The sequence below is a fragment of the Chlorocebus sabaeus genome, chromosome 27 (genome assembly GCF_047675955.1).
Source record: "Chlorocebus sabaeus isolate Y175 chromosome 27, mChlSab1.0.hap1, whole genome shotgun sequence".
In the NCBI taxonomy this organism is placed as follows: domain Eukaryota; kingdom Metazoa; phylum Chordata; class Mammalia; order Primates; family Cercopithecidae; genus Chlorocebus; species Chlorocebus sabaeus.
In genome coordinates this window covers 24,122,035-24,145,961 of record NC_132930.1, presented here as the reverse complement: position 1 = coordinate 24,145,961, position 23,927 = coordinate 24,122,035, and the positions used below count along the sequence as shown (strand labels likewise).

The following is a 23,927-nucleotide window of genomic DNA, read 5'->3' as shown; positions in this document are numbered from 1 at the left end:
CCATATCTGCCAGGTTCATGATGTGTACCAAATTCAAGCTGCTTTGCAAAAGCAAAATACCTGATCGTGTTGCCCTGTTGGTTGTTGTGTTAAAATGAAAGTCATTTCAACAAATATTTCTACATGCTGGGCAAGCTGTGGGTGTGTTTAACACCTAACAGTTAAAATCAAGAACTCCACATGCCAAATTTTCCCAGAGGATAAGACAAAAATAAAACTGTATTCTTTAAACCATGATTTGTCTTTTCATGCAACTCAAGGAAATCAGATTTTTTGGCAAATGACTGCGGTAAAACAATCCTTTTGCCCTAAGGCCTCACTCTGGGTGGGAAATCCCTCCCTGACCCGCCACAGGTAGAATTCTGTTTTTTCTCGAAACCTGATACCTTTTAGAATCATAGACTCTGGCATTGCAAACACAAGCATGTTGGGCCTGCCAGGCTTCAGGCTGTGGCTTGTCCAACTCTGGAGAAATGAAATTATAACACTCCAGAAGTCTACAGCTCCTTTCCTTTTCAAGAAAAAAGAGGAGAAACACCAGTCCTCTTTTTAATGTTTAGTTTTACATGCTGTCTGGCTCGAACATTTCATATGTGTACAATAACATCTAGTGAGGTCATCAAGCGACTTCAGAGGAAAAGGGGAAGGAGCTGGACTGGACACCAAATGAATGAAAGACTACCAAAAAGTTCATCAAAACCAAAACCACTCTTCTGGGTGAAAACATAGCCTCTCGCCTATAATCCCATCACTTTGGGAGGCCAAGGCAGGCAGATCACTTGAGGTCAGGTGACCGGAGACCAGCCTGGCAAACATGACAAAACCCCATCTCTACTAACAACACAAATATTAGCCGGGCTTGGTGGCATGTGCCTGTAATCCCAGTTACTAGGGAGGCTGAGACAAGAGAATCGCTTGAGCCCAGGAGGTGGAGGTTGCAGTGAGCCGAGATTGGGCCACTGAACTCCAGTCTGGATGAGAGAGCAAGACCCTGTCTCAAAAAATAAAATAAAATAAAATAAACAAAATAAAACAAAAAACAAATATAACACATCAAACTTAGTGAGTGCTAAGTCCACAAAAGGAAAACAGTCAAAATGTAAGTAAGCTCTGCCAGCTGCCATCAAGGAGGTTAAATTGTAGTTGCAGACACACACAGAGACAAGTGAAGGAAGAATTTACATTGCCAGGTAACAGATACATTTAGATTGACATGAGGAATCAGACTTCACAAGTGCCAAGTTAGAAGGTGGCACAACAGAAAAATCAGGGATGCAATGCATACACAAAAATCAGCAGGAAGAAAGGGGTTCTTTTTTGGGAGTCTGGGTCAGGTTTATTGAGGCATAATTCAGGAGCAATAAAATCACCCTTTTTAGTGTATATTTCTATGAGTTTTGATAAATACATAGAGTCATGAAATCGTATTTCTACCAACACAAAAAATTCCCTTGCCGTCTTTGGTAGTCAACTCCTCTGGCCACTCCCCAGCCCTTGGCAACCACTGTCCCTGTAGTTTTATCTTTTCCAGAATGTCAAATAAATGGAATCATTCAGTCAGTAGCAGTAAAGGTGAGATTTAAATCTCAAGCAAAGAGGAGCTTCTTAGAGCTGAAATGTTTCTAAAGCATCTTAAAGCAGATGGAGCTGTTGGTAAAGGAAGCTTGTGCTACAGAAGCTGCCATGGATAATGGAACTTGTGCAGGTTTGTTACTTCCACACAATGTGTCGCTAAACATTCTGTTGCCTCTTAATGGCCAGCCAGGGAGTTACCAAAGCCCCAGCCAGCAGGTGGGTTCACAGAGATTTACTGATGACTGCCTTGTGCTAGGAATTATACTAAGTAGGCTTTAGAGCTGTGGCTATATTTTGGGCTGTCTGCTCAGCCTATACTTTTATGTAGAAATCTTCCCCACTCAGAGGTGGTGATATGGTTTGGATCTGTGTCCCTGCCCAAATCTCATGTCAAATGGTAATCCCCAATGTTGCAGGAGAGGCCTGATCGGAAGTGATTGGCTCATGGGGGCAGAGTTACCCCTGTTGTTCTCATGATAGTTAGTGAGTTCTTATGAGACCTGGTTGTTTATAAGTGTGTGGGACCTCCCCCTTCCTTCTCTTCCTCCTGCTCCAGCTGTGTAGGATATGCCTGCTTCCCCTTTGCCTTCTGCCGTGATTGTAAGTTTCCTGAGGCCTCCCAAGCCATGTTTCCTGTACAGCCTGTGGAACCATGACCCATTTACACCTCTTTTCTTTATAAATTACCCAGTAGTTCTTTATAGCAATGTGAGAGGAGACTAATACAGGTTGGTCTCTCAGAGCCATGTGTGTGCTCTATGATACCTTGTGGTCATAGCTGGTTAGACCACAGGTGAATCTCTGACTTCACTAATTCAACAAATAATCATTCATTTAACAAATATTGAGTGCCCATCATGTATCATGGACAGTGTTGGGAGTTGGATCAATGCCTAGACTCAAGCTGGGGGCATCAGATTTTTCTCTCCTGGAATTTTAAATTGGGAATAAAAGACAATCGTGAATCTGGACTGGTGACTCTGGCGGGGGTGCACACACCAGTATAGTGAAGGTCTGGTTTGAGGAAAGATGTGCAAAGAAGTGGAGATGGGAAACTCTGGGGTCCTGAAGAGAGACCAAAACTGTTCCTCACCCCCAGTCCTTCCTGCCTTTCTGGCTACTCATTTTCATTCTTCTTCATAGAATTCTCTACTCATCCATTGAAGGATGATGTTTCTCAAGGATTTTCCTCTTTTCTTTTCACTCTAAATATTTTGCCAGGGAGACCCATCTACGTCCATGTTTTCAATTCCATCTATACTTTGATGATGCTCACATTTAGATGGTCAAGCAAATCCCACTCTCAAGGTTCAGACCCAGCTATCATGCTTTCCACCCAGCATCACCACCTGGATGTGCCATATTCACCAAGCACCATGAGTGTAGAACTGAACTCATATTTGAGCCCTTACTCCCTGTGGTAGGCAGAATAATGGTCTTCAAAGATGTCCACATCTTAATCCCTGAAATTTTATAAACATGTTGTCTTATGTGGCAAAAGGGACTTACCTGGCAGATGTGAATAAGTTAAGGATCTTGATGGGAAGATAATCCTGGATTATGTGGGTGAATCCAATGTAATCACATGTGTCCTTATAAGAGGGAGGCAGGAGTGTCAGAGGCATAGAGATTAAAAGATGCAACTCTACTGGCTTTGAAGATGGAAGAAGGGGCCATGAGCTAAGGAATGCAGGTGGCCTGTAGAAGCTGGAGAACGCAAGGAAATGGATTCTCCCCTAGAGCCTGCAGAAGGAAGCAGCCATTCCGACACCTTGATTTTAGCCCAGTGAGACCCACATGGACAGCTGACATCCAGACCTATAAGATAATACATTTGTGTTAAGTCACTAAGTTTGTGACAATTTTTACAGCAGCAGTAAGAAATGAGTACACTCCCAAAACATCACCCTTCTACATTCTCCACCTCAGCAGTGTCACTTCTGTTCACGCAGTTAGTAAAGGCAAGGTAGAAGTGTGAGAGCCATCCTTGACTCCCCGTTTCCCAGGTACACACATCAAGTCTCCTTTCTAAACACCTCTTGAATCCACCATCTCTTTCTAATGCCATAACCTACTCTCAGTCACTATTCTTGATTTCTCTAACAGCTTCCTAAATAGTTGCCCTGCCTTCCTTCACCCTATTCTCTGCCCTGAAGTCAACATGAACTTCCTAAAATGAATATCTGATCATGTCATATTTCTACTGTAAACCTTCAATGGCTTCCCATTGTCCTTAAAGTTCAAACTTTAATGTGACTCACCAGGCTTGTGTTCTTTGATGCCTGTTGTCTTCCCTAGCCATTATCTCCCCCCATTCTCTTCTTTCCCATTCTCCTCTTCAAAATGCATATGCTGCCTATATCACATGCATTCTGGTTCTTGCATGAGAAGTTCTCAATCTCTCTCTCTCTCTCTCTCTCTCTCTCTCTCTCTCTCTCTCTCTCTCACTTCTGGGCCTTTGGACATTATTTTGTTTCTATCAAGAGAATTTCTCCTTGGCCCTTGCCTCTTTGATATCAGACTTTGGCTTCCTCTGGAAGCACTTCCTGACCCTTCATTCTTATGTGTCCTGACACTTCGACTTCCCCTGTCTTAATGCTCATCAAGCTACACTGTAATTGCTTATTTAATAGTATGTCTCCTCAGCTAGACTTTAAACTCCATGAAGTTCTAGAAGAATGGCAGCCAAGTCTGTCTTACTCATAGTTGTATTTTCAGCTTCTAGCACAGTGCCTGGCACAGAGGGGTTCCTCAACAAATGTATTTTAAATGAATTCAAAGAGATCCATGGACAAAATTCAGAAGAGAGAGAAGTCTTTCGAAGCTGATGGTGTTGGAGGGGCAGAGGGAGGTGGGAATAAAGAAACTCTTCAGGGAATATGTAGTGTTTGTATTGGGCCCTTATCCAGCTTTTCACCTGTTGTCCTGCACCCCCAGCTGCCGTTCTATATTCTGCTCTGTAGAGGTACGAACAAGTGTCTGAAAACTACATTTCGTAGGCTCCCTTGCCAGCTGGGACCAGCAGAAAATCCAAAGGCAGCAGCAGAGAGAAGAGTCCTGCTCTAGTTTTGAGAGTGAAGACTGCTGGAGGTTGCTGGAGCAGAAGCAGGGGTTGCAGGGAGGAGGAGAATTCCACATTGCAGCAGCCTAGGCAGAGTCAGTGCCTTTCCAGCAGTTCCAGCCACATTTCCCTTTGTCTATCTAGAACTGGCAAGCCCCACAGCAGCAGGTGTGAATGTGGGGACTTCAGCCCAAGGGAGTTTAGCTATGGCTTCTTTTCTTGCTCCTTTAACCCCTCTGTTTCTCCCATTTACTCTTCCAAACCTCCCAGCACCTTGGAAACCAATTCCCTGTATCAAATTCCCTGTTTTTGAAACATCTAGAGTGGGGATCTATTTTCTAGACTGGACCCAGACCCATATTGCCTTGAAGACAGGATAGGGGGAGAAGACAGAAAGGCATTCCATTGGAGAGACTGCCCGGAACAAGTATCTATAAGTGGGAATGTTTGGAGGGGTTGTGGAGAGTAAAAAGCAACCTATTTGGCTGGGGCATAGTGATTGAATAGAAGAGTGGCAAGTAAATAAGCCACAGAGGCATAAAAGGTCTATATTATGGAGAAGTTCCAATACTGGGTGGGGAAATTTGTACCGGTTTTGGTAAGAAATGGAGATTCACTGAGGCCTGAGTCAAGTGCTATAATGGGAGATGGGCATGGAGAAGACCATTTTGCTTAGTGGTGAGTGTGATGAGTTGGAAAAACAAAGAAAGATGCCATAGACTGGCAAAAATGTAGTATTTAGAGGCACTGGTTGGATGAGATGAATGAGAGAGGAAATTCAAAGATGGAACCTCAATTTTCCCCATTTAATTGGAAGGTAGGGCCACTAGAGATGTCAGGAAGATATCAGGAAGAACGAAAGTGGCTTGAAAGCTATGGAAGGCAGAGAATAATATTTGGCATCTGTATAGAACTTGGAGTTTTCACATATGTGATGTCATTTGATTTAAATTCCAATCTCTTAGCTCTTTCCACTAGTCATTGATATTGATCTATAACTTGGCAAAGAAGCTGAGGCTACATAACATGATTTAGTAATCATCTGTATGGAGGAGACAAGCAAAAACAGGACACCAGATGAGATCACTAAGGGCAAGAGTAGAGAAGCCAGACCTACGAGATTGCATGTGGGGTGGGGGTGAGACTGGGAAGGATGACATGTTGGAGGTAAGAGAAAGGCTGCTTAGGAAGGAGGACAGTAAGTATTCATAGCAGGAGGACCAAGACAGTTGGTGCTACGTAACCCAGAGAGAAGGAGATTTTATAAAAAACTGGACTTTTTTTTTCCCCCTAAAAAATGATTGTCACGTGCTGTAAGGTGTTAAGGAGAATAAAGGTTGAATAAAAATCCACTAGGTTTGCAGATATCCGTTTCAATGATTAAGTGGGGACAGAATCTATATTTCTTGTGGTTAGACAGTGGTTGAATTACAAGAAACAAGGCAATGAGAATGGCTCATTTTCCCATTCTCTTCATTTTCCCATTCTCTTGGCCCCTTTCCCATCTATTTCCTCTGTCTGCCACCAAGTCCTTCCCTCCTCATACCCTCAGCCTACTCACCCACGCAGCTTCCGATACTACCTACATCTGAGTGTCGAATGGGCCAGTTGTTGGACGTATGTATATGAAGCTGGCTCACTGACTTGCGAGTTTGGACTTCAGAGAGACACAGTCTGTGTGACCAATATCAGCTTATTGTAGAGGCTGAAAGTATTTATTAGTGTCAAAGGTTGGTACTTAAAGTTGTAGACACTAGCTCAAGGTTTTTTCTTAAAGACATCTAGCAGTTTATTAAGCTGACATATATGACTTCATGAAAAACAGGAATAAAAGAATTATACAATTTTTTCCCTTTTTTAAAAAAGCATTGCTTGTCTTATGTACTTGACACACACTAGAAGTCATAAAATCACACCAACACACTATATATGTTGAAAGCTGCATACCTCCTGAGCCCCCGGTGAAGTCTGCAGAACACATTCTAAACAGTTGGTGACAGCAGGCCACAGTGGGAGGGAGCAGACTTCCTGTACTTTGTCACACTAGTGGAAGTCCAAGTTAAAATCTGATTACTTCGTAAGGATTCCAAAACCTGACCTAAATCACCTTTCAGATTCTGTTTTAACAAATCAAAGAGCATTGCCAGTAGCACCAAGCAAGAGGTCTTATGCACTGATAATTCTGGTAAGTTCCACTTCTGGGATAGGGAATATTTGACCAAGTTAGACCCTTCATAAAATGCAGAGCCTGCTAAATCCCAACCTAAATATGTTCATAATAAAATATCAGCCTTCCGAGTTATATTCTATATGAACAAACAAGCCCATGAAACATCCAGACAACGGTGCAGTAGGTGGAAACAGATGTCATCATTTATTTTAAGATTTGTTTATTCAACAATTGAATGGAGGAATGTTGCTTATTCTATACAACATCTTAGGATTTAAGTAGTTTACCTGCTATTTTGAAACATGCATAGGGCTGTCAAATAGTTTCCTGGGTTTTCAGAGTAGCTCCTAAGCTGTGCAACTCTGCTTTCTTTCCACCATATAAACAAAAAGGGTTTTTTTCTAAAACTTGCCATAAAAACGATGTTGTCATAAGATAAAAATTTTAAAGTGGCTTTAAAAATTAAAACCTACGAATCAGTCTCAAGCAGCCTAACTTTATTTTTCTAACCACCAATTCCAACAGTAAGAAATACTTATGATTGATATCTCTGAGTATGACACTTATAATAGGGCACAGTAAAAGCCCAGTTAATTTCCACTTCTGGTCTTGAATCGATTTCTAACGTGTAAAATTTCAAACAGAGCTGTTGCTTCATTTCATGTTGCTTTCCTTCTTTATTTAGTTAAAGAAGATGTGTGGGAAGGAGCATGAGGGAGGCTTAGGGATAGCTGGGTGGGTTCAATCTCCTTTTCCATCACCCCCCCCTTTATGTCAAAAAAATGCTGAAAAAATTAGTCTCTATCCTTGCTGGCTCAACTTCGTCACCTCCCATTCACTTCTCCACCCACTGCCATCTGGCTTCCATCCCAAAACTCCATTCAGATTGTTCTCATTAAGATCACCAATGCTTTCCTCCTTGCCAGATCCAATGACCTATTTTTAGGTCTCCTTCTGGTTGACTTTCTGCGGCATTGCACACGCAATGCAGACCCGAGGCTCCAAACTCACATGCCCACAGGCTGGCTGCAGTCTACACAGGTGAAGCTGGGTTCGGTATAGCTGCACATGCAGACATAGGGTGAGTCACAGGAAGCCTGTCAAACTGTGGGCATGTGTCCCTTCTAAGACAGCTGCTGCTGTCTCTGGTTGATTTTGGCCATGGAGGAATGTGGACACCACATTGATAAATCTTTTGATTTTTATTTTTTAAAGAAAAGCTTGCTTTTTATGAGAATGTTTCTAATTCCTCCCTCCCTCTCTCCACCCCTCTTTCTTTCTTCCTTCCTCTCTTTCTCTCTCTCTCTCCTTCCCTCCCTCCCTCCCTCCCTCCCTCCCTCCTTCCTTCCTTCCTTCCTTCCTTCCTTCCTTTCTTTCTTTCTCTTTCTTTCTTTCTTTCTTTCTTTCTTTCTTTCTTTCTTTCTTTCTTTCTTTCTTTCTTTCTTTCTTTCTTGCTTTCTTTTCTTTCTTTCTTTCTTTTCTCTCTTTCTCTTTCTTTCTTTCTTTCTTTCTTTCTCTTTCTTTCTTTCTTTTTCTTTCTTTCTTTCTCTTTCTTTCTTTCTCTCTCTCTCTCCCTTCCTTCCTTCCTTTCTTTCCTTTCTTCCTTCCTTCCTTCCCTCCCTCCCTCCTTTCTTTCTCTCTCTCTCTCTCTCTCTTCTCTGTTGCCCAGGCTGGAGTGCAGTGCTGCGATCTCAGCTCACTGCAACCTCTGCCTCCTGGGTTCAACCAGTTCTCCTGCCTCAGCCTCCTGAGTAGCTAGGATTAGAGGCGCTCACCATCATGCCCAGCCAGTTTTTGTATTTTCAGTAGAGACGGGGTTTCATCATGTTGGCCAGGGTGGTCTCAAACTCCTGACCTCAGGCAATCTGCCTGCCTTGGCCTCCCAAAGTGCTTGGATTACAGATGTAAGCTACAGCGCCCAGCCTCTAATTTCTAACTATTAGCTCAATTTTTTTTTTTAATGCGTATAGGGAAAGTAGATATCACTGTAGACCTCCAAGGAGAAGCCTGTACTGTAGATGAGTCTACGGTTCTCTTGGCCTCTGGGCCTGGTTCTTTGTAGGTTCTACCTATTTGTTTCTGCTCATTTTTCTGCTGTTCACCTGGCCCCCACACCTACCTCAATCATATTGAGGCTCCCTGTGTTTCTTCTTAGTCCTCTTCTATTTTCTCCTCCTCGTGGGAAATGTCGTAGACCCAGGGCTAGCTCCCCGGGCTTGCAGTCAGTGCAGTTGTCCTGGGCCGCGCATTCAGAAGGGCTCCATGCTCATGGGTTAGTGCTCTGCAGCTGCTGTCTTGAAATTCTTACAACGTTATCTCTGAATTTGTGTTTTGTGAGTGAAGTATGATGGGATAGCGAGCACGTGCCAGGGACCTAGCATTTCAGCTCAAGTGCTGTTCTTCTCATTCCCCCTCTTCTCACTTCTCAGCCTGAGAAGAGTTCTTGGCCACCTGTTCCTTCACCCTTCCCACCCAGGTCCTGCCACCCTCCTCTTCTAACCCTTCCCCGCAAGACTGCTGCTACCCTCCACCCTGGCAGGAAGCTGAGTGCAGGTGCAAGAAGGGTTGGGGTCCTTGCACCTGCATCTCTGGTCGAGGCCTGGCAACAGCGGCTGTCCTCACCCTAGCCTGAGTGCATGAAGCCGGGCTCAGTGGCTCACGCCTGTAATCCCAGCACTTTGGGAGGCCGAGGTGGGCGGAACACCTGAGGTCAGGAGTTTGAGACCACGCGGGCCAACATGGCGAAACCAAAAATACAAAATTCTCTACTAAAAATACAAAAATCAACCAGGCATGGTGGCATGTGCCTGTAGTCCCAGCTACTCGGGAGGCTGAGCAGGAGAACTGCTTGAACCTGGGAGGTAGAGGTTGCAGTGAGCTGAGATTGCGCCACTGCACTCCAGGCTGGGTGAAAGAGTGAGACTCTGTCTCAAAAAAAAAAAAAAAAAAAAAAAGTGACTTGGTGGGGGCCAGCCTCTTACCACCTGTGACCCAAGTACCTAGCACATCTTGATGCAGAGGTTGCAATATCCTTGGGGTTGCCCATCTGCTATGGGCTGGGACAACTGACTCATGGAAAGTGGAGATACCTGACTTGACTTTCCAGCCCCTCACTAAGGTGTGGTGCGTGTGGGCTGGTGAGAGGGGGAACATGGCAGCTGTCAGTCTCAAGTGCATATGGACCTTCCAAGTCCCACGGCAGGACCCAGAGCATCTGGGAGAGTCTGAACTTATCCTAAATGTATTTTTGGATCCTTTGGGCCACTCTGCCTGGGAGAACCCTTTCTTTCTCCTTTTAGCTTCTCTGAGTCTGGCTTGTGTTCATTTCTTCTGACCAGCTTGAGGCACCATCTGGGGTCAAGCCATAAAATACGAATACTGTGATGTCAGGGATTCTGACAGGAGCTCAATGTTCTAATATTTACATCTAGAACTGGCATTGAACAACATAAAGATGAACAGTAAAATTCATGCCAGTAATTTAAAATCTTCATTTAAAGCAATATGAAATAGTGAATTAAAAAACCACCATGACATGTTGAGAGAGAAAGAGAGATCTTGGAAGAAAGGGAATATTTTATATTTTAGGACCTTAGTACCTTTAATCATTTTAATGGCACTTTTTTCCTGCTCTTTGAACAAGGGCCCCCACATTTTTATTTTTTATCAGGCCCCACAAATTGTATATGTGGTTCTGCCCAGGCCTGCTTTTGCTGATGGTTCCCCACTACATCTTCAGTCTGGATTCTGCATCTCCATTCCAGACCTGCTGCATCTGGGGGGGTTTGCAGGCAACTCAAGCTCAACATCTTCTCACCTGACGTCATCCCTCAAGTGTGCTTCCCCCTTTACATTTCCTTGTTTTCTTTCTTTCTTTCTTTCTTTCTTTCTTTCTTTCTTTCTTTCTTTCTTTCTTTCTTTTTCTTTCTTTCTTTCCTTCTTTCTTTCTTTCTTTCTTTCTCTTTCTTTCTTCTTTCTCTCTCTCTCTCTCTTTCTTTCTCTTTCTTTCTTTCTTTCTTTCTTTCTTTCTTTCTTTCTTTCTTTCTTTCTTTCTTTCTTTCTTTCTTTCTTTCTTTCTTTTCCTTCCTTCCTTCCTTCCTTCCTTCCTTCCTTCCTTCCTTCCTTCCTTCCTTCCTTCCTTCCTCCCTTCCTTCCTTCCTTCTCTCTTTCTTTCTTTTTATTTTTTTTTTTCAGGGTCTTACTCTGTCGCCCAGGCTGGAGTGCAGTGGTGCGATCATGGCTCACTGCAGCCTCCAACTCCTGGGGACAGGTGAGCCCCCTACCTCTGCCTACTGGGTAGCTGGGACTATAGGCATGCACCACCACACATGGCTTTCCTTCCTTTACCTACCTACCTCCCTCTCTTTCTTTCTCTCTCTCTTTCTCTCTCTCTTTCTTTCTTTCTTTTCTTTCTTTCTTTCTTTTCTTTCTTTCTCTCTCTCTTCTTTCTTTTTTTCTTTCTTTCTTTTCTTTTCTTTCTCTTTTCTTTTCTTTCTCTCTCTTTCTTTTTTCTTTCTTTCTCTCTTTCTTTCTTTCTTTTCTTTCTTTCTTTTCTTTTCTTTCTCTCTCTCTCTTTCTTTCTTCTTTCTTTCTTTCTTTCTTTCTTTCTTTCTTTCTTTCTTTCTTTTTCTTTCTGTCTGTCTGTCTGTCTTTCTCTTTCTCTCCTTCTTATTGTTTTTGTGAAGACAGGGTTTCACCATGTTGCCCAGGCTGGTCTTGAACTCCTGGGCTCAAGCAATTTGCCTGCCTCAGCCTCCCCAAATGCTGGGATTATAGACGTGAGCCACTGTGCTTGGCCTATTTCCATGTTTTTTTAATGAAATGTCATCTAGACACTCTTTTGTAACAGAGTAGTTGCTAAATTGTTGAATGAATAAATGAAATCGTAGAAACATTTTCATTTTTCTCTGTTCTTTCACAGAAAAAGGAAGAACTAAGTCTTCCTGGGCAATTAGGCAAAGGCTTTTGGAGGAGGTAATATATGATCGGTGGTTTTAAGAATGAACAAGTCTTTCAGGCAGCATGCATGATACGTTTCTAGGGATATCTGGGTGACTAGAGGTTGTTTCTGAGCACAGGCTTGTCATGGAAAAGAAAAGGGGAAGGAGAAGAAGCAGTAACAAAAATTCTTCCACTGCCAGAAACATAAAACATAATGGAAATTAATGAGTTGTAAAATAATTCCTGTATTAAAAATTTTTTGCAAAGTGGTCACATGACACTTTTTAAAGCTTCATGCTTGTTTGGTTAAGGTCCCTACATATAAATGTCATATCCAAGTAAATCTATGTCTCCCCAAAGTTTTCAGTCATGTAACACATTTGATTAAGACTCTTCCATATTCACATAATGCTTTTCCCAATGTCTTATAGATAACCCATCCTTCATCTAGGTATCAGAGGTTGGAATTCAACATCTCAAACAGAGAAAGAAGAGATGGTGTGGAAGCACCCCGTGAAGACATCTGGTAAAATGTAGCATTAACATTGGAGACCATTAATGGCATATACTATATCACAATTTTATCAACAGTAAATATGAAATCTGAGATAAAGTTGTTAGCCCAAACTAAATTTTAAACTTTATTAATAGCAGAGCAAGAGTTCTTTCCTGTTAAAAACAGAAACATATAATCTTGGTAAAGTCAAGACAGATATGATCCTCAATTACCTTTGTGTCAGGCAGTTATTTGCGTTGCTATAAAGGAGTACCTGAGACCAGGTAATTTACAAAGAAAAGAGGTTTAATTGAATCATGATTCTGCAGGTTGTACAAGCATGGCACCAGCACCTGCTCAGCTTCTGGGGAGGCCTCAGGGAGCTTTTACTTATGACAAAAGGTGAAGCAGGAACAGGCCTGTCACATGGCGAGAGAGGGAACAAGAGAGAGTGTGGAAGGGCTACACACTCTCAAACAACCAGAACTCATGTGAACTCACACATCACCAACGGGATGGCACCAAGCCTTTCATGAGGAACCCAGCCCTGCAATCCAAACACCTCCTACCACATCCATCTCCAACACTGGAGAAAATATTTCAACGTGGGATTTGGAGGGGACATCCAAACTGTATAACCTTAAAATAAAGCAGGTAACTCTCTAGTAATTCCTCAATTAAGTCTTCATATCTTGATTCCACTATTTCAGGTCTAGGCCAAACATCTGAAGTGTCTGTTAGAAGTGCTAGTACTTAAACATCATCCCAGACCCACTAAACTAGAATCTTTAGGGGACGAGCCGAGAAAACTGCATTTTAAATCAGCCCTCTGCCCCATCCTAGGTGACCTGTTATGTACTCCAGGTCTTAGGAAAACCCAAATTCCAACATAAATACAAGAATTTTAGATCGTCAAATAAAATAGCTTTTCATTTCTCTTGAATGTTATCGGGAAAATGAGAAGTTCTAGCTAAGTGAATTTTCCAGAAGATTTTAATTTCATAAGTCCCAAAACTTTGAAATATTTAAAGCATTGTAATGAAAATCCTTCTAAACTGTATTATATAATGCTCCATCTTCTCAAACAAAATATATTGTACAAACTGGATATTTTTATTAGTGACTCAGGATCATTATTACAAATATCCATTACTGTAAGGATAGCTGAAGAAGTTGTTCAGCTCTGTAAAACTGCAATCCTATGCTAAATGGTTGCAGCCAGCTGTGTTTTATGGTGATACAGTTGCTTTTTTGTGTTTTGTTTAAATAATTTTCCTGTTTTTTCCTTTGCTGTCAAGTCACTTTTATTAATGGTACCACTATTTTTTTCTACTTTCCGCTTTTCTCTTTAATAACCTATGAGAAAGCATAAGCACTCTTTATGAGTAAAGTTCTTGTGTGGGTGGAAGGATCCCTTGGGATGTTTTCAGGTGTTATAAACTGCAGTTCAGATTGGCTGAAACAATGAGGGAATTCATTATTTCACATGCGAAGAACCTCTGCTTTGTATAGTTGAAATCAAATAATATATACAAGTCTTATCCTGTTTTTTCCACTTATTATAACAGACTATTTTCCGATCATTAAAATCCTGTATAAATATTCTCCTACATAGCATTTCACCATATTAATGAAATCAACAAGTATTTGCTGAGCATCTTCTACGTGTCAAGTACAGGAAGGCGGTGGAGATGAGATGGAGAGCAAGAACAGCCAAAGTTCCTGGTGTCCTGGGGCTGCCAGCTTAGTGGGAATGTGCCATCATTTATTTCACCATTATATCGTTTCTGAGAGTTGTTTTGCAATGATAAATAACTTTCTGATAAACATCTTTACTTAAATTTTGGTCTATTTCCACAAGAGCCATTTCTAAAAGTGTAATTACTGGGTTATTGTAAACTTCTCTGTTTTTTCAAGACTTTCCTTATTGTGGTAAAATATAAAATAAATAATATAATATTGACAATCTAAACTATTTCTAAGTGTACAATTTAGTGGCCTTAGATACATTCGCAATGTTGGGCAACTATCACTATTATCCATCTCCAGAACTTTTTCATCATCCCAAACCGAACTTCTAACTGTTAACAGTAACTTCCATTCCCTCCTTCCCCAACCTTGGCAACCACTATTCTACTTTCTTTCTCTAGAAATTTGACTATTCTAGGTACCTCCTTGTATTAGTCTTTTCTCATGCTGCTACTAAAGACATACCTGAGACTGGGTAATTTATAAAGAGAAAGAGGTTTAATGGACTCACAGTCTCACATGGCTGGGGAAGCCTCACAATCATGGCAGAAGGTGAAGGAGCAGCAAAGGCATATCTTATATGGTGGCAGGCAAGAGAAGAATGAGGACCAAGTGAAAAGGATTTCTCCTTATAAAACCATCAGCTCTCATGAGACTTATTCACTACCATGAGAACAGTATGGGGGAAACTGCCCCCATGATTCAATTATCTTCCACCAAGTCTCTCCCACAACACATGGGAATTATGGGAGCTACAATTGAAGATGAGATTTGGGTGGGGACACAGCCAAACAATATCACTCCTATAAGTGGAATCATATAATATTTATCCTTTTGTGTTTGGCTTTTTTCACTTACCATAATGTTTCTCAAGGCTCATACATGTTGTAGCATGTATCCGAATTTTATTCCTTTTTAAGACTGAATAATATGCCATCGTGTATATATCTAAATCTATACATTTCATTTATCAATTCAACTGTTGATGGTCATTTGAGTGGTTTTTACCTTTTGGCTATTCTGAATATCTTATATTTTTTAATGACTGTGTAAAATGGATTGTACGCATTTAGGTTTACTGATAGTACATAGGTAATTCTGTTTCAGTTCATATGCCATGATTATATTTTTAAACCTTGTTAATAGGAGAAAAAAATCTTATTGTCTTAATTGGCACTTCATTAATTAGTCAAGTAGATCATTTTTCAACTGCTTATATTTATACTTTTGTGGAATGTTTGTTTATATTTTTACCTTTTTAGGCATCAGAATCTTAAGGTTTTTCTTATTGTAAGAGCTTTTTTAAATATAAAAAATTCTTCCATTGTCAAATGGATTGCACATATTTTTCCACTTTATTTTAGCATTTTCATTTTGAGCTTCTTTTCAATATGGAGAATGTTTTTCATTTTAATGGAGTCAAATTTATCAGTTTGTAAATTATATAATTTATTTTAAGCTTAGAAAATTCTTTCTCATCAAGATTATATTTATCAAATTTTTGCATTCAACACTTTACCCATCTGGAGTTCGATATATGGTGTAAGATGATCTCCATTTATTTATTTTCTTAAAAACTAAGCAATATCTATGGATACTTTTTAGTGCTAGTCTTAACCTTTCTGCTACACTGGCCACTGCCAACCACTCCCATTGAGAGTATGTCTACCTTCTCGTTGCTCTCTCTCTCCTGGTTCTCCTTCTATACTCCTGTTACTGATTTTCAGGCTCCTTCATTCTAACTTTCTCTGCCTGCTCCTAAGATGGATTTCAACCCTCTAATCTTCTCTTTGTACATTCTCTCTCACTCAGTAACCTGCCACTTGATCACAATTCCAGCTTCCACCCATACACCCATATGTGAATGACACCCCCCCTTTTTTTTGGCAGAAACTCCTACTTGGGTTTTGAATCTATGTGTTCAGTCATTGATTTGTTCAATATCCACCAAATAGTAATTGAATGGCTATGCTACCAGGCACTCTTCTAGGCTCAGGGGATAAAATGCCTAACCTCGTGGAACTCACACTCTCCTGGGAGAGACTGACAATATTATAAACACAAGCAATCTATAATATTTTAGGTAGTGATAAGGGTTATGGAGAAGGCCAATGCAGGCATGGAAGTTAAGAAGCAACTGTGGGTGGATGTGAGGGTTACAATTTTAAAGTGAGTTGTCAGACAAGACGCCACTGAGAAGGGACATCTGTGCAAAGAGCTGAAGGAGAAAGATGAGAAAGTAACTATTGTGAATATTTGTTCAAAGAACATTCTAGACAGAAGGAAAAGCAAATGCAAAATCCCTGAGGAAAGGTTGTGCCTAGTTTATTCTAGGACAGGTGATGAGACTGAATGGCTCCAGCAGACTGAATGAGAAGGAGAACAATAGGAAATGAGGTCAGAAAGGTAACTGGGGCCAGATCATGCAGGGGCCTGTTGATCATTATTGCTTTTACTCCAAGCTGTTTAAAGGTTTTAAAGAGAGAACTAACATGACCTCTTTCAGATGCATCAGAAACAGACACTGGAGGGCACAGGCAAAACAGGGAAAGCAGTTAAGAGAAAATCGCAACAACCCAGGCAAGAATTGATGTTTTCTTGTACCATAGTGGTACCTGTAAGGTGGTAAGAAAAGATCAGATGATTTTTCTATTTCATTGATAGAATCAACAGGATTTGGTGAATGTGAAGAAGGATAGAGCAGTCATTGACTAAGATGGGGACTATCAGGAGAAGTAGGTTTTGAGGAAAATATCAGGAGCATGGTTTTTGAGCATGTGAATTTGAGATGCTTATTATGTATCCAAGTAGAACCGTCAGTATGAGTCTGGAGTTCACAAGATAGCTCTAAGCTGGAGTAATGGGTTTGGTAGTCATTAAGATAGAGTGATATGGTGGTTAATTTTAATATGACTGGCCACAAGGTGCCCAGATATTTGGTTAAACATTAGCATTGGAATTGGTAGACTGAGTAAAGCAGACTGCTCTCCCAAATATGGCTGGGCATCACCCAATCTGTCCAGGTCCTGAATAGAATGAAAAGGTGAGGAAAAGGAGATTCACTACCTCTCTGCACGACTGCTTGAGCAGAGACATCAGTTTTCTCCTGCCCTCCGACTAAGCCACACCACTGGCTCTCCTGGGTCTCTGGCTTGTCAACTACAGATTATGGGACTTTTTAGCTTCCAAAATCATGTAGCCAATTTCTTACACCGAATCTCTGTCTCTCTGTATTACATTTAAATGTTTACTGCACTTTTGCTCCTGCACATGTACTAAGGACATGTGCAACTAAACATAACCCAAATTCAATAGACTCTTCTGTTTTATTCTTCACTTGTATGTGTAGAACCACCATTTTCATAGAACAGGAATGAACACTGAGAGGAAAGAGTAAACTGTTACATAGGTTTAAGTTTCTACATGGTTATTAAAATTTTACAGCAAAGTTAGCTTTGAGCTTCCTGGCAGCCAAAAAATAAATACCATTTATCAAATTCTCAGAAGCTCTTTTGCTGTATGTTCTTTCTTTCTTCTACTTTATAACAGTAAGCAGCTAGCTTTTCCAAAGATACTGTCCCACCCATTTCTTCTCCTCTTGATACACATTAATGTAGGTTTCTTTCATCTGTCTAACCACATTGCTTATTATATAGAAATAGGCTTTTAGGTTTATATCTTTCAGATAATATGGTATACCAGGTGCTTTCCAAGTGGTTCAGTGTTAAAATACACAAACAGTGGCTGGGTGTGGTGTCTCACATGTGTAATATGAGCACTTTGGGAGGCTGAAGTAGGTAGATTGCTTGTGTCCTGGAGTTTGAGACCCTGTCTCTACAAAAAATAAACAAAAATTAGCTGGGCTGTCATGTTGCGTGCCTGTAGTCCTAGCTACTTGGGAGGCTGAGGTGGTGGGAGGATTGCTTGAGCCCAGGAGGTTGAGGCTGCAGTGAGCTGAGACTGTGCCATTGCACTCCAGTCTGGATGACAGAGCAAGACATCGTGTCAAAATAAATCTCACACACACACACACACGGGCCTCATGCACACACATACACACACAGACACATGGGCCTTATGATGCCAAGAAAGATCTATTATCCAATTATTATTATTATTATTATTATTATTTTTTTTTTTGAGACGGAGTCTCGCTGTATCGCCCAGGCTGGAGTGCAGTGGCCGGATCTCAGCTCACTGCAAGCTCCGCCTCCCGGGTTTTTACGCCATTCTCCTGCCTCAGCCTCCTGAGTAGCCGGGACTACAAGCGCCTGCCACCTCGCCCGGCTAGTTTTTTTTTTTTTTTTTTTTTTTTTTTGTATTTTTTAGTAGAGACGGGGTTTCACCGTGTTAGCCAGGATGGTCTCGAACTCCTGACCTCGTGATCCGCCCGTCTCGGCCTCCCAAAGTGCTGGGATTACAGGCTTGAGCCACCGCGCCTGGCCAATTTACATGAAAATGTTGAACACAATATGGCTGTTCTTCAAAGACTGCATATTTACTCTTCCGTAAGAAAGTTTTCACTTTATATATTTAAAAAGGTTCAGATATTACTTCTGATTAGGATGCCTTTCCTTCCTCTTTCTCTGGTTAACCTTTAATTTGGTAATACCTCCTGACCTTCAAAGTCATCTCAACTGCTATTTCCTCTAAGAAATCTTCCCTAGTGCCCCAGTCGGACTGTGGTTATGCAGCATTCTATTTTTACCCTGATTATCACATTTTTACTGTAAATACTTGTTAATCTGTCTCCATCATTAGATGGAACATTTCTTGTGAGCAGGCGATCTGTCTCTTTAACCTCAGACGTCCAGCAAGTGACTGGCATTAGTAGTAACTTGATACATATATGATGAAAGACTAATGCCCTTTGCAAATGAAAGAGCTTTCATTTCAAATTACCACACAGATAAATGAAGATCCTCTTGCTGTTGGGTGAACCACTAAATCCATATCATGCCAACTTTAAATCCTAAATACATTTCTCAGGTTTTAGGGTTGCCCAGACATACTTACATCTGCAACATTTGGTTGGCTCTAAGAGGAAGTAACCTTTTCATTACTTTTATAGCCAGCTTACGTTAGTAGAAAGTTTTTTTGGGGGATTGTACATAGATTACCATTGGTGGTTAAACCGTATTCTCTGCCACTCTACAATTTGATTGGCTGCTATATGCCAGGTACAGGATCAGATACTGTAAGTATCTCATTGAAGCCTCAAGGCAGTCTTGAGATTTAGGTTTATTGCTTTACTTAGGCATTTTGTGGGTCGTATTGTGCCCTCTCTCAAATTCATATGCCGAAGTCTCAATTCCCTGTACCTCAGAGTGTGACTGTATTTGGAGATAGTTTATTTACAGAGGTAATCAAGTTAAAATGAGGTCATTAGGGTGGGTCCTAATTCAGTATAGCTGGTGTCCTTATATTAATAAAATGGGGAAATTGGGGCCTGGTGCAGTGGCTCACACCTGTAATCCCAGCACTTTGGGAGGCTGAGGCAGGTGGATCGCTTGAGCCCAGGAGCTCCAAACAGCCTGGGCAACATGGTGAAACCTCATCTCCACAAAAAATAGAAAAATTAGCCAGGCATGGCGGCACATGCCTGTAGTCCCAATTACTTTGGAGGCTGAGGTGGGAGGATTGCCTGAACCAAGAGGGGATGAGGCTGCAGTGAGCTGTGACTGTGCCACTGCACTCCAGCTTGAGTGAGACCGTCTCAAAAAAAAAAAAAAAAAGAAAAAAAGAAAAAAGAAAGAAAGAAAGAAAAAGAAAAGGGGGAAATTTAGAGACAGACATGCAGGAAGATGATGAGAGATGTAGGGAAAAGATGTTCATCTAGAAACCCAGGAGAGAGGCCTGTACAGATCCCTTGCTCACAGTCCTCAGAAGGAACCAATTCTGCTGACACCTGGATTTGGAGTTGTAGCTGCAGAACTGTGAGACAATAAATTTCTGCTGGTTAAGCCACCCAGTCTGTGGAACTTTTATGGCAGCCTGTGATGGTTAATTTTAGGTGTTGACTTGATTGAACTAAGGGACACCTAGATAGCTGGTAAGGCATTAATTATTTCTGGGCTTGTCTGTGAGGGTGGTTCCGGAGGAGACTGGTATGTGAGTTGGTGGATTGTGTGGGAAAGATCCACCCTCAATGTGAGCAGGCACCATCCAATCACTTAGGGGCCTGGATGAAACAAGCACGGAAGGAAAGGGCAAATTCTCTTTCTTTCTCTTCTAGAGCTGGGACACCCTTCTTCTGCTGCCCTTGGACATCACAACTTCAGATTTCCCAGCCTTTAGACTCTGGGACTGGCACTAGCACCTCCCAATCTCTCAGGTTCACAGGCCTTCAGCCTCAGATTGAGTTACACCATTGACTTCTCTGGTTCTGAGGCTTTCAGATGTGGACTGAGCCACGCTACCAGCTTTCCTGGGTCTTCAGATTGTGGAGGGCCTGTCATGGGATTTCTCAGCCTCCATAATGGCATGAGCCAATTCCCCTAATAAATACCCTCCTATCCATCCATCTATCCATCCATCCCATTGGTTCTGTCTCTGTGGAGAACTCTAATACACAAGCCTAGGAAACTAATACAGACATGTAATTCCTTTCTTAATAGCAAAGAGAGTGGACTGATTCCAGGGTTGAATGGTTCCAAATACTTTTTCTTTTACTATGAAATGATCTCCTTAACACTCAAACTTCAGGTGCAAAAGATGTAAACTCAAGCTACTGAATTCCCCTTCATAAACTTACTTTTCGGCTATTAAACTAAACCTTATTTGCTATTTAAATGCTTATTTTGTACTACAGTATTTCTATGAGTAGTGATGTCTATAAATGTGTACCTTGCTGTGAGAAGTATAAGTTTTTTTTTTTTTTTTTTTCTGAGACAGAGTATCACTCTGTTGCCCAGGCTGGAGTGCAATGGTATGATCTTGGCTTACCACAACCTCCATCTCCCAAGTTCAAATGATTCTCCTGCCTCAGCCTCCTGATAGCTGGGACTACAGGTGCGCACCACCATGCTCAGCTATCAAGTTCTTTTATTTACTTAGTGCATGGAGGATGAGACAGAAAGGGTATGTCTGGGGAAACTGTAAACAGTGTAATTGCTTTAAATGTTGTCTATGTGCTGGTGACTCCTAAATCTAAATCTCCAGCTTGGGCTTTTCGTCTGAATTCCTGGCCTCTATGTCCAATTACTCACTGACATTTCCACCTGGATGCCTATTAGGTATCTCAAAGTGAACATATGCAAAACTGAGTTTCTGCTGTCCTGCCATCACTTGCTCTTCTCAGTCTTCCACATCTTGGTTGATGGCAACTCCATTCTTCCAGTTGCTTAAAGTAAACATTTCATTGTTATCCTTGACTTACTCCTCTCACACAATGTATTCAGTTGGTCTATAAATCCCATTGAGGCTGGGTGCAGTGGCTCACACCTATAATTCCAGCACTGTGGGAGATGGAGGCGGGAGGATTACTTGATCCCAGGAGTTGGATACCAGCCTAGGCAACATGACGAGACTCCTATCTCTACAAAAAAAAATACAAAAATTAGCTGGTTGTGGTGGCACAAGCCTGTGGTCTCAGCTACTCAGGAGGCTAAGACGGGAAGGATCGATTCAGCCCGAGAAGTCAAGGCTGCAGTGAGCCATGATTGTGCCACTGTACTCCAGCCTCGGTGACAGGGCGAGACCCTGTCATAAATAAATAAATAAATAAATAAATAAATAAATAAATAAATATCAATCCTGTTGATTCCACCTTCAGAATTTACCAAGAATTCCACTCCCCGCCCCCGTTTTTTGTTTGTTTGTTTTTTTTGAGATGGAGTCTCGCTCTGTCACCTAGGCTGGAGTGCAGTGGCGCGATCTCAGCTCACTGCAACCTCTGCCTCCCAGGTTTACACCATTCTCCTGCCTCAGTCTCCCGAGTAGCTGGGACGACAGGTGCCCACCACCACGCCCAGCTAATTTTTTGTATTTTTAGTAGAGACGGGGTTTCACTGTATTAGCCGGGATAGTCTTGACATCCTGACCTCATGATCCACCTGCCTCAGCCTCCCAAAGTGTTGGGATTACAGGCGTGCGTGAGCCACCGCGCCTGGCCAAGAAACAACTTTTAAAATCTGATCTTCTTTCGTGTTTACAATAATGCTCTGGGAATGTGCTCCTCTGTAATTGAAACCTCCACATTTCCAGACTTCCTATTTTCCTTCGTTTCCATGTCAGAAGGCTTGTCCTCGAACTCTCTTTTAATTATTATTCTTCCTCATTGAAAACACATTCTGAAACACCTTTGTGTAAATATAAACACATCAAGACAAATGCCTGATTTTACCAGTTCCTGGCAACTACATTATGTGAAATATGGGATCATTTACAAATTTACCTGACATTAAATTTTGAGGTAGAACATCTTGAAATAAACTATTTTCTTAAAATGATTTAACTATATACCAGAGACTGTGGAACCAGCATTTCATGGTGACAGATATTTTTAAACAATTAACAAAGCATAAATAAATAAAAGAAATATCTATCTTCTTGGTGCTATTGTATGCCTGTGAGCTCCTTGGATTCTGGACTAGAAATTATCTTACTCATTTTTGATCTTAGCATCTAATATAGCCCCTGACCCTAAAATGCATTCAATATTTGATGTATAAACACAAAGGGCTTTTCTTAGTTCACAATGCCTTGGTTCTTCTATGTCTTTGCCATTATCATAAAGTTGAACGCAGCTTAAGTGCCTCCCTGGATTTATCTGGTAATAGTTTTATGTTGAATGCTACTATTACTATCCAGGAACTTTACACCATAACAGCATCCTCACAGGTTGCAGAAGGGATGTTTCAATCTTTCTTGGAGTGTGGCTTGTTGAGCTCTGTGGCTGCCTTGGTGGTAGGGGCCAAGATGTGATGTTCCCCTTGCTCCAGGTCTCTCATGCTGCTTTTGGGCACAACTTTAATAATGCCAATAATGCCTGGTTAATGCCTTGAATCTCCAGCCTTTTTTTTTTCTTTCCCCCGGGGCTTCCCTTTTGTTACAGAGGTGGCAGATCCTCCTGGGAAACTGCAGGCTGCAGGTGGACAGTGGGGAGTGCTCCTGGCACCCATTCACTTGCTGGCTCAGCTCATGCATGTATAATGCCACTGCTGTTCAGGGATCTGGCTTCTCTGGCAGCTGCCTGGAGCGGCAGGTGGCATGACTGAAAAGTGTGGGGGAGTTTGCACCTCCTGCAGAAACCTTTGACTGATGGGAGCCAAAAGTTCCATTTTTCTCCCTTCTTCTCACACTGTTCCAAAACAGAGTGGTCTCTACTATGGAGACATCGTGAGAGACTGAGCAGCCAGCTCAGTGGTGTATCGCCTAGATATTTTTCTGCCTCCTTCTGTGCGTGGCTCATGTCTTCTCCTCACTTTTGCTTCCCCAGGGTTGAAGGAATTGTTGAAGGAAATCCTACTCCCTAAAGAATTGTTATATGAGCCTTTGCATCAGGTCTGTTTTCTAGAGAACTTTCAAATGTCACTTTAGGCATACAGCCCTGTAAAGATTTCTGTGTGTGTACCTTTGTTGTATGTGCTCTTGTAGATTGTTCAAGTGTTCTTTTTTTCTACTTTCCTTTTTTGCAAAATTCAACTCAAAACAAACTCTCGTTTTCCATACCCTTAAGGGTTTAAATAATAATAGCTAACTATGCACCAGGCACCTTTACAATCATTTTTACTTTACAACAACCCTCTATCTAGGTATTAGCATAAGGACCTGGTTTTACTGGAACAAAAATACAGGAGTTCTTCACCTTATGAAGGGTTTAGGCTTCAGATGGCTGTACTTATGGCCATTTTTAAAAATACATTCAAACTTAAGGAGTTTAAATTTCCAGTCCCTGGATGGATTTTCCACAAAAGCAGAGGGAGGTAGGCAGC

At 41.6% G+C, this 23,927-nt stretch overlaps 1 long non-coding RNA gene across 1 annotated transcript; it reads left to right on the top strand.

Annotated features, from left to right (window-relative positions):
- The first annotated feature begins 10,976 nt into the window (after positions 1 to 10,976).
- Positions 10,977 to 14,346, top strand: LOC140710529 (uncharacterized). The gene is made up of 3 exons (XR_012091598.1): positions 10,977 to 12,273; positions 12,573 to 12,897; positions 13,859 to 14,346. It is a non-coding gene; the product is annotated as an uncharacterized lncRNA (long non-coding RNA).
- Positions 14,347 to 23,927: the final 9,581 nt, after the last annotated feature.